This window comes from Ruditapes philippinarum, unplaced genomic scaffold (assembly GCF_026571515.1).
Source record: "Ruditapes philippinarum isolate M1 unplaced genomic scaffold, ASM2657151v2 ctg691_1_1_1_1, whole genome shotgun sequence".
NCBI classification, from domain to species: domain Eukaryota; kingdom Metazoa; phylum Mollusca; class Bivalvia; order Venerida; family Veneridae; genus Ruditapes; species Ruditapes philippinarum.
The window spans coordinates 119,217-130,630 of record NW_026859673.1 but is presented as its reverse complement, the minus strand read 5'-3'; positions in this window follow the sequence as shown (position 1 = coordinate 130,630).

The window sequence follows — 11,414 nt, the reverse complement described above, 5'->3', positions numbered from 1 at the left end:
ATGTTTTCGTATCCTGCCAGCAATTACCATGTTAATTTCCTACCAATTGTCAAACGTGGGAGAATGCTAGTTTTCTTATGCTTTAGTGATGGAGGTAAAAATCCCTTCTTATCATTTTTTCTGTCACACCCTGGCCATGCCCATATTCTTTCTTCAACGCACCGTGCCTCTTCCAGGAACCTGGTTATCTTTATCTTAAGTGAACACAATTTGGAGTGGAAGTCTTGTTTGGTCCACTGACATAAGACCTTACACACATAAACTGGAAGAGATTTATGACCGATTCAGAAGCAGCCAGGTGAGATTCTTGTCAAGGTCACTGTTGCTTAAAAAAAAAGAAATTCAGTTTTTACTTAATTAATTGAGTTTGCTTTGACCTTTTGACACCAAACTTGCTGTGTGCGTAGCTTATATTAAGATGCAGCTTGGGATTGCTACTTAGATATCTTAGAGCAAGGTAAAGGAATAGAATTTTCAGCTTCTACTCAATAAATTTTCAGTACACTTTGACATATTGGTACTTTACTTAACATGTGTGTAGCTTACATGAAAATACACTGGTAGGGGACTAATAATTACAGAATATTTTAATGCACTAGAAAACTATCTGCTATGAGGGCCACAGGAACATTAGTTAGAATTATGTGTTCTGAGTAAGAACAGATATGCAACTTGTCCTGAATGACTTCCCTTGTTTTTCATTATTTGCTGTTGTTTTTTTTTTTTTTTGTTTTTTTTTGGTTTTCCCAAGCTACTTTCAGTTGAAAAATGTCTGTTTAAATATAGCCAAGAGGTCATTTCCTATATAGGTTACAGCCTACCTTTCAATAAAAGTTAAAATGGAAGCTTTTTTTAAGAAGTATTGAGAAAAATGAAAGAAAAATCTGTGTTGAACAGACAGGGCTGTACGATATGGCATGGGTGTATAAAGAAAGGACCAATGGGTTATGGTATTAACAATGCCAAGTTTCAACATGCCAACATTCACAGTGGCACACCATGCAAGTTCATAAACTTCTTTACCAGATTCACTTAAAACAGACAGGGCTGTACGATATGGCATGGGTGTATAAAGAAAGGACCAATGGGTTATGGTATTAACAATGCCAAGTTTCAACATGCCAACATTCACAGTGGCACACCATACAAGTTCATAAACTTCTTTACCAGATTCACTATAAAACAGACAGGGCTGTATGATATGGCAGGGGTGTATAAAGAAAGGACCATTGGGCTATGGTATTATTAATGCCAAGTTTCCTGAGCACAGTGGCACATCATGCATGTTCATAAACTTCTTTACCAGATTCACTATAAAACAGACAGGGCTGTACGATATGGCATGGGTGTATAAAGAAAGGACCAATGGGTTATGGTATTAACAATGCCAAGTTTCAACATGCCAACATTCACAGTGGCACACCATGCATGGTTATAAACTTCTTTACCAGATTCACTATAAAACAGACAGGGCTGTATGATATGGCATCGGTGTATAAAGAAAGGACCATTGGGCTATGGTATTATTAATGCCAAATTTCCTGATGCAAAGTGGCACATCATGCATGTTCATAAACTTCTTTACCTGGTTCACAATAAAACAGACAGGACTGTATGATATGGCAGGCTTTTTCTTTTTTTGCTATTTATTTGTGTTGTATGATAACTTATTTGTCACCCTTACCCTTACAAAATGTTCAGTTATTCTATATGATTAATTTCAGACAAACACACTTGGAGCAAACTGGAGAAGGAAGCTTTAGAAGTGTTTTTTGAAAAGCATTTGAGACTGATGAAAGTGACAGTAAAATTGGAATGTTTAAATGCACAAAGAAAGAATCCTTGCTTCTTGCAATTTAATTGGAAAACAATTAAGTTTGCTGTGTATTAAATATGATAACATCAAGAATATCTTCAAATACAGGAAGTGTTTACAACAGTGATGATGTCTTTGATATAAACGAAACTTGTTGTTTTATTTTAGAATGATCAGAGAAAGGTAAAGGATAGGTGCAGGAAGGCTCTCCAGACTGCGCTTAAAAACTAGTATACTGTTGAAGCAGTACATAGACTTAATATAAAGTTGCAGATGCTGACAGTCACAGTCATACTATGTCAACAGTATGTTATCAATTTTGACAAAGAAAATGAATATTTGTTATCTGAATTAATTTCTGTACATTATCCATAATTCGGTGTCATCTAAAATAAATTACAATATATCTTTTGTATATTATTTTCAATTTCAGCTAATTGGGACGACTAACCCTGTAAGTGAGGAGGTGAAAGAAAAAATAATATCACTACTTAGTAGTGTTGCAGAAAATGCAGAGACATTTAAGGCATCAGCCCTGTGCCTCTTCAAACCAATTTGGCATTCTATCCCATGGATACCACCATACGTAGACATATGTACACTTGTCAGCAAAGACCAAGACTTAGGAGATAATTATGAATTGAATGTTTGTATTTATTAGCTCATGAATTTGAAGAATTCTTCAGCTGTTCTACTCATCAGTTCTTGGCATTACCTATTACATCAAAACAATTTTGGACCAAAAAAATATGCTGACTGACTTGTACAACCCATCATTTACTCTTGTATGGGCATAATGCCACTTTAAATATTTTTTATCTCCAGTTTGCAATGACACTGACAAAGGTTTGTTATGCTGCTGTTAACCATTATATGAATAGATTGTTTGTCTGTTCTTGTCTCTAGAAACTGTTGAAGAAAGTCCTGAAGAAGATTTGTCAGTCCATCTGGAATCAGCCAGTCCGACATTTAGATCAAGATATCCAAAACGGAAGCGCATGCCAAAATTAAGGAAATAATATAAATGAAGATCAAGTAAACACTTGTAATTTGTATTTTAGTACTATATACATGAACATATCATCCAGCGATACCAAAACAATTCTGTCAACGGATGTAAAAAGTTTGTGACGATTACATTGTTATTCATACAAACCTCATCTCCATTTTATATATACTAAATTGTAGTTTTGTGTCCCATTATTTTCAAGAAAATAAGCATAAGTTGTGAATACACATTAACTTCAAAAACAATTGTTCTGTGTATGCAGAAAGCCTGATGATGGAAAGTAAGTTTTATACATACAAATCCTTCAAACATAACTTACACATGACGTTTTGTTTGATTTCTTTAAAATCCTTCAATCTAAACAGTATAATTATTTGTTCATGAGTAAGCAGAGAGAGAAAAGAATCTCTATAGAAAACTCCAAAACAACAAATTTAAAAATGATACAGGCTCATTTTGATTGAGACTGCAAAAGAAAAGTACTGGAAAAAGAAAAGTACATGATAATCTGTCCATGCCCTCCCACCCACCCCCCAAAAGGACCGGCTTAAGCAGAATTCAATATTAAAGGATGGTAATGGTGAAGTCATGCAGATATTGTTTTCAAGAAAAGTTATTTCTTATATTTTTCATTTGTACTTAAGTACAGTAAATTTTAGATAGATGAATATAAAAAGAATTAAATGTTTTAAATATTTCAGGTTATACTGGTATTTTGAGAACTGTAAAGATTGGTTTCATCCATCTTGCGTTGGGGAAAATATTGCTGGGGAGCCAGATAGATACTACTGCAAGTCCTGCAAAGATAAGGTAATTTTCTCACCATGTTGCTTTCTTTTTTTAACTGTTCAAATTGTTTAATTTGTTCTTATTATTTTATAATTTTATAAGTAACAAGATATGTTTGTAAAACATGTATGCCCCCTATCAGCAGCCAATTAGTCATGTGATAAGGTTATTATGCATGACTTCTGACCCAGTGATCAAACAATTAAAAAGGATTATCAAGTATCTACTGGTCATGACCTTAACCTTTGACCCCTTGACCCAAAACTCAATAGGGGTCATCTACTGGTCACGACCAATCATCATACAAAGTTTGAAGTTCCTAGGCCTAAGCGTTTTTAGTTAATTGATCAGAAACCGTTTTACCTTCAAGGTCAATGTGACCTTGACGTTTGCCCACTTTACCCCAAAATCAATAGGTCATCTGCTGGTCATGACCAATCACCATACCAAGTTTGAAGTTCCTAGGCCTAAGGGTTCTTTAGTTATTGATCGGAAACCGTTTTAACATACAAGGTCAATGTGACCTTGACCTTTGACCCCAAAATCAATGAGGGGCATTCAGCTGCTCATGACCAATCACCATGCCAAGTTTGAAGTTCCTAGGCTGAAGCGTTCTTTAGTTATTGATCAGAAAACCGTTTTACTTACAATGTCAATGTGACCTTGACCTTTGACCCTTGATCCCAAAATCATTAGGGGTAATCTGCTGGTCATGACAAATCACCATGCCAAGTTTGAAGTTCCTAGGCCTAAGCGTTCTTAATTAATTGATCAGAAACCGTTTTTACTTACAAGGTCAATGTGACCTTGACCTTTGACCCCTTGACCCAAAACTCAATAGGGGTCATCTGCTGGTCACGACTAATCATACATACAAAGTTTGAAGATTCTAGGCCTAAGTTTTTAGTTAATTGATCGGAAACCGTTTTTTACCTACAAGGTCAATGTGACCTTGACCTTTGACCCCTTGACCCCAAAATCAAAAGGTCATCTGCTGGTCATGACCAATCACCATACCAAGTTTGAAGTTCCTAGACCTAAGGGTTCTTAAGTTATTGATTGGAAAGCATTTTTACCTACAAGGTCAATGTGACCTTGCCCTTTGACCCCTTAACCCCAATATCAATAGGGGTCATCTGCTGGTCATGACCAATCACCATACCAAGTTTGAAGTTCCTAGGCCTAAGGGTTCTTTAGTTATTGATCGGAAACCGTTTTTACCTATGAGGTCAATGTGACCTTGACCTTTGACCCCTTGAACCCAAAATCAATAGGGGTCATCTACTGATCATGACCAATCATCATATCAAGTTGAAGTCCCTAGGCCTAAGGGTTCTTTTGTTATTGATCGGAAACCGTTTTTACCCAAGAGGTCAATGTGACCTTTGACCTTTGACCCCTTAACCCCAAAAATCAATAGGGTCATCTGCTGGTCATAACCAATCACCATACCAAGTTTGAAGTTCCTAGGCCTAAAAGTTCTTTAGTTATTGATCGGAATCCGTTTTGGGCTTACAAGGTCAATGTGACCTTGACCTTTGACCCCTTGACCCCAAAATCAATAGGGGTCATCTACTGATCATGACCAATCACCATACCAAGTTTGAAGTTCCTAGGCCTTAAAGTTCTTTAGTTATTGATCGGAAACCATTTTTCCTTACAAGGTCAATGTGACCTTGACCTTTGACCCCTTGACCCCAAAATCAATAGGGGTCATCTACTGATCATAACCAATCACCATACCAAGTTTGAAGTTCCTAGGCCTTAATTAAGGTTCTTTAGTTATTGATCGGAAACTGTTTTTCCTTACAAGGTCAATGTGATCTTGACTTTGACCCCTTGACCCCAAAATCAATAGGGTCATCTACTGATCATGAACAATCACCATACCAAGTTTGAAGTTCCTAGGCCTTAAGGTTCTTTAGTTATTGATCGGAAACCGTTTTTGCCTACAAGGTCAATGTGACCTTGACCTTTGACCCCTTGACCCCAAATATCAATAGGGTCATCTACTGGACATGACCAATCACCATACCAAGTTTGAAGTTCCTAGGCCTAAGGGTTCTTTAGTTATCACTCGGAAACCATTTGGTCTACGGACCGACGGACCGACGGACCGACAGACCGACGGACCGACGGACCGACAAGTGCAAAGCAATATACCCCCTTTTCTTCGAAATGGGGGCATAATTACATGTACAAAGAAGAAGAAAATATCTATTTGTGTAATGTTTAATGATGTATTCAAACTTGTTTATCTTTAAGGAAACTGAGACAGCTTTATTACTGTTGGTGGGAAGAGAATTAACTTACCAGGTATGTTAAAAATATTTCATATTTGAAATTTCTTATTTTCGGCCGCTCTTCTTAAATTTTGACAAATTCACATGATTGAATTATATAATTTCTTAAGCCAAAATTAAATAAAATTCAGATTTATTAAATAACTAATAAGGTTAAACATATGAATGCTTGCCCCAGTCTATAAACTATATTCACAGATCCTGATGATATAGCCAATGGAGACGAAGAAGAAGAAGTCAGACACAAAGAGCCATCTGTGGTTGGTGATAGCAAAAGTAGTGATGACGATGACGATATACATATTTTGGGAGATAACCATGACTTGTTTCAAAATGTAATTTTTATTAGTAATATGGATAACAAGGTCATATTGCTTAATTTTTTATCGTTGTGAAAGAGGTTTAAATCACAATGTTATCTTTGGCAGTTATACTGCATCTGAGAGATGGGGAACATGAAAATGTTTATCTCAAAGGATAGGACATCCTAATGAGAAACTCTGTATTGAATACGGTTTAAAAAGAAAACAATTATTTTTTTTCAAAAGTGAGTTGATGCTCGGCCCTGCACTTATTGGGAAAAAGAACAGTTTTTAAAATTAACTTTCATTTTTGTCCTAGTTATACAGTAATCCGATAAAAAAAATCCCTTACTGAAATTGTGAGTATTTTGTAGATGCTGTGCAATTCTCTGTTTGGATGAAAGAACTTTAGTACACAGCAAATATATATATTTTCCATTTGGAGAGCTGTGCCAGCTTTCACTATTACTTGCCATGTTGTTGAACATGTAGGTCTACGTCTAACAAGCGCTTATTGTGGGAATCCGCTAATGCTATTCCCCATACCGTAACCTTTCCGTACCGTACACAGTACAGTAAAAACCCGCTTTACGACCACCCCGTTTTCGAGACCAACCCGCTAAAACGAACGATTTTTTAAAGACCCGAATTTTTTATTCTTTATTTTAATGGTTGCTAACCCCGATTTTGAGACCACCCCGTTATTCCGTAATGCGACCAGTAAATTCAGTCCCATTTCGTAAATTCTGTACATTTGGAAACCCATAAATACGACCGCGGGCACTTTCTCACCTTCATATTGACATGCGTGTATATTGCTGAAATCTTTTTTACACGTGATGTAAACAACAGTTGCCCTAGTTTTACGACATTTAACGACATCCAGTTTACGGCAGAGGTCAAGGTTACTTTGTATCAAACCCGGAAATGATCAATAATATTGTCGATAATTTCTTAATTTCACACCTTTAATGTCATAACTGGGGGATTAAAACAACAAAGTATTGAACAGAAAACTTTCAATAAGTTTTTTTAGAGGTGTTGCTGCTATCATTATCTCTTTCGTTCCATAATTTTAAACAAATACGATTAGGTTTTTGAAGTTGTTATCGGCGATGAAAACTGTGAAAATAATTAAAGGTTAATTGTTCGGTGTGCTTTGTAGTAAAATGGTGATTTAATAGAGTAGGTCGTGTCATTCTTTTAACAAGATTGTTAAATATGTTTGTGTTTAAAGACATCCATAATACATTTTGTACCTCTTAAGAAGTTTAAAAATTTTATAATGTTAAAAAGTAAAAGAAAATAAATGAAAATAAAAAAATAATAGTGTATGCTTTATATCTTCTCATTTGAAATAGGTTAGCCCAGAATTAAACATGTGTACAGTACATGATATCCCTTAATATATTGCCTAGTTTTCTGTTTGGCCAAACTCATTAATGAGACCAACCCGCTATTAAGACCAGATTTGTAAAGTCCCTTCATTGGTCTGATTAGCGAGTTTTTACTGTACGTATTTTCCAATAAAAATTATCGCAAAGAATACAACGATCAAGTAATCACGACTCAGTAATCATATTAAAAACGAATGTAACTACCAGGTTCACAATCTTAAGCTTTGACAAAAAAAAAACTTTCATTTATACTTTTAACAATGAACTATATTTTTATGTCTCTGCTTTTACCAAATTCCGTATCGTACATTTCAGACGCTTGCCGAGGTGGACAGCCCAGATTCTACTAGTTAGAATTAGGTTTTCAGGAAAAAATCATTTTAAAACCTTGAATGGAAGATCGGCAAACATTACTATATAGCCTTATTATTGCTGCATTTTGTTAATAAGCTCAAAGCCCTAATGTGTACGGAACGGAATGTGTATACGGTACGGGGAATAGCCCCGTAAAAACGTTTGGCAGATGTGGATGAAAGAATATCTGATTATAACGATTTATTTTTATTTCAAAGATGAACATGAGTTTGTGTTGTTATTTCATAATTAGCGAACTAATAACTAAAGCAAACTGTGGATGAAATAAAAAATAATTGTCATTACGCCGAGCCTGATGTCAAGGCTTTTTGATTGGTTACGGCTGCTTGCCCAGCATCTCTATCTAGCTTTCTGATTGGTGCGCTTCGATTACTGTTTGAGCGCTACATTCAGCAATGGCAGACGAAACACTTTTTGCGATTGTGCAATGGGAGGATAATTTAACAAGTATTATCAGCCTTCAGACCATTAAATTTCCAAGAAAACCCCTATCACCCAGTACCTTGAAGGAGATTACGTGACTGCCCCGTTTGGAAGAAAGCTCTACAAAGCAGAGATCTTGGAAATTTGTGGTAAGTGCTAGGGCCCTTTGATTTCATCATTCAGAAAATATCACTTTTTGTCTAGCCTGCAATGTTTGTGTTTTAAAAGATGAGTTCGATAAACGGACTCGTTCCTTATTAGTCAAACTTGTAAATAGTGTCATATTATTGGGGTACAACCAAATTTTTTACAAATGTTTAAAATCTATGTTTTCAAGAAAAAATTTCAATTTATTTAGTTGTCATGCATAAAGATAAAGATAATGCGACGTTAAAAATAAAGCTTCTTTATCTTTAAGAAGAAATTTCAATTTATTTGTCATGCATCTTGAACGCCATTACACTCTATTTTTATGAATAGTTGTTGCAAACATTGAAGTGTCCAGTGACTTAGAATGTTTACATTGAAGCAGGAAAAAATATCTATTGAGAGGAAATAGATAATAATTCATGGCCATACCATAATTTTGTCCACTTTTTCTACAATCTTTACCAGAATTATCAAAAAAAAATAAATAAGTGGACTGAACTTGGTCATGGTTCGGAACTGGTTCATTACTGTAATTCTGTTACACTTAAAGTTGAACTTGGAAGAAATGCAGGTTTCATGCCACAAGGATAATCCTCAAACTTTTCTTAAAATTTCAACAAATTGTTTTGTGAATAAAATTAATTTCCACTGAAATTACAGTCAGAGACATAAAAATACAGAGATTGGAAATGTAAACAGCAAAATGGAGGAAATATACTTAAAGTTTCATGAAACTAAAAAGAGTGTGAAAACATATCAAACGTGATGAGACGAGCATGGCAAATCTGATTTAACAAAATAGACTGTTGCCATCTTGAAAATAATTATAAAATAAAAACATTAAAATAATAAATAAAATAAACATATTTTACCTTCGAATCGATGGAAAAAACAGTCCGATTGGGATCATAATTGATGACGTAGTATCCTACCATTGAAGATAGCTATCAAGTATTTATTCAAAGATAGGCTACTTTTTATTTACCATCCAGCACTAGTGTTTTTTTCCTCCAACACATTTTGTTATATTTGTTAGAAAACCCTACTTACCTGTAATGATAGCTTCTAAACAACATTTTTGCCAGAATCGTCTATGTTTATGATGTCTATGATAAAATACTTCTTCTCAGTTTTAGATAGAATTTACAGCTAATTGGGGCAACACCATTTGTGAATTAAAACATACCCTGCTAATATTGTTCTGGTCTAAGGTTACTATAGATTAGCTTTGAAGGTTTTTACCCATGAGGAACTTACAACATGCACACGGACTGGAAAGAAAACATCAAAAACCAACATGCGGACTGGAAAGAAAACATCAAAAACGGGAGAGGTTCCTAAACCTCCATTAGATGATGGCAAACTACATACTCTGGAGAGGCTTGTACTCACCAAGTGTCAAACAATGACTACTGAAGTTTTCAAGAAAAATTTGACAATATCTTAAAAGTGAAAGGCGGGCAATGCAGGGAAAAAATTTAACTGACAAAATACCAAGATGGTGTAATGACTGTAGTGTTTTTGCACCCCGGCTCGCTTAACCCTATGTTGGGGAAAAGGCTCAGGTTGATGTACATGTAGTCATGAGTTTGTTTAATAAACACCAAGTGTGAATATTTTAAAATGTGTTAGTTCCAATGTTTGACAAGCATCTAAGAAATGTTCTGCAACTGTCCTACATATTTGTAGACCAGTTTTAGAATTGTACTGAAACTGTTTCAGAACAAATATCCAAGCATCAAGAACAGAAGTTCTAAAACAGTTCTATAATAAGTTAAGAACAATGGAAGAACTGTTCCATTACATTCAAGTAGAAATTTCTGGAACTGTTCTGAACATGAACTGGGACTTTTGCTACAGAACTGTTTTAGCACTATTGGTGCAACAAGTTCTAGAACTGTTCTGAACCCAATTTTGGACTTTTGCTACAGAACTGTTCTGGAACTTTTCTTCTGACATTTGTCTCATTTAACGTTGCAGAGCAGTTCTTGAAATACTCTAGTACAGATCTGGGTTTGTTCCAGTACTCTTCTGGTATACTTGTTCTAGAACAATGTTAGGATTATTATAGAACTGTTCTGGACTATTTCGCAGAGGATGTAACATATAAGTTGAGCATATCTTTGACTTACATGTCACATATTTGTGACTTATATATAACTTATACTTCACTTATATGTCAAAATGCCAGCCATATACTGCACTTACATCTAATTTGCATTTAAAATACATATACTTGACTTATAGGTAAATTGACTAAGTGAAGTATAATCTACATATAAAATAGCCTATAAGTGACTTATAAGTGAATTCCGTAAGGGGTGTGGCTTTATGTTTTGCTGCATATGTGCGCTTGCCCAGATTCACTTGGGCAATAGGAAATGCTCTCTTTGTTGTCAGTATATTATAAATACTCTGAAACTTGCTAACTAAAGGCTTATTCAATGTTTCTGTTTGTAAGTGTAATGTGGTTCTGTCTTATGAAGCAAATTTAGTTTTTATTTAGTTTTTATAATACAATGTTCAGTTTAAGTATTTATCAGTTTTTTCCCCTCTACTTTCGGTGCCTTTTTATTTCGTTGAGAGTAAGTACAGTTATTAAACATGAAGTAAGTTACATGCTGCGTCAACTGCTAGTGTTTTGTAAATAACACTTTTGTAAAGCAGAATTCTTTTCAGCTATTCTTTAATTTGTTGGTTCATTTATGAAAACATGTTCATACATAAGAAAACCTTGATTACGTATTAAATATATATATGAGCATCTACTTGTTAAAAATTGTTGTCATTTCATTATATATCATTATTTATTTGGCATTTTACTAAAAAAAAAAGGGAAGGCAGGCAGAT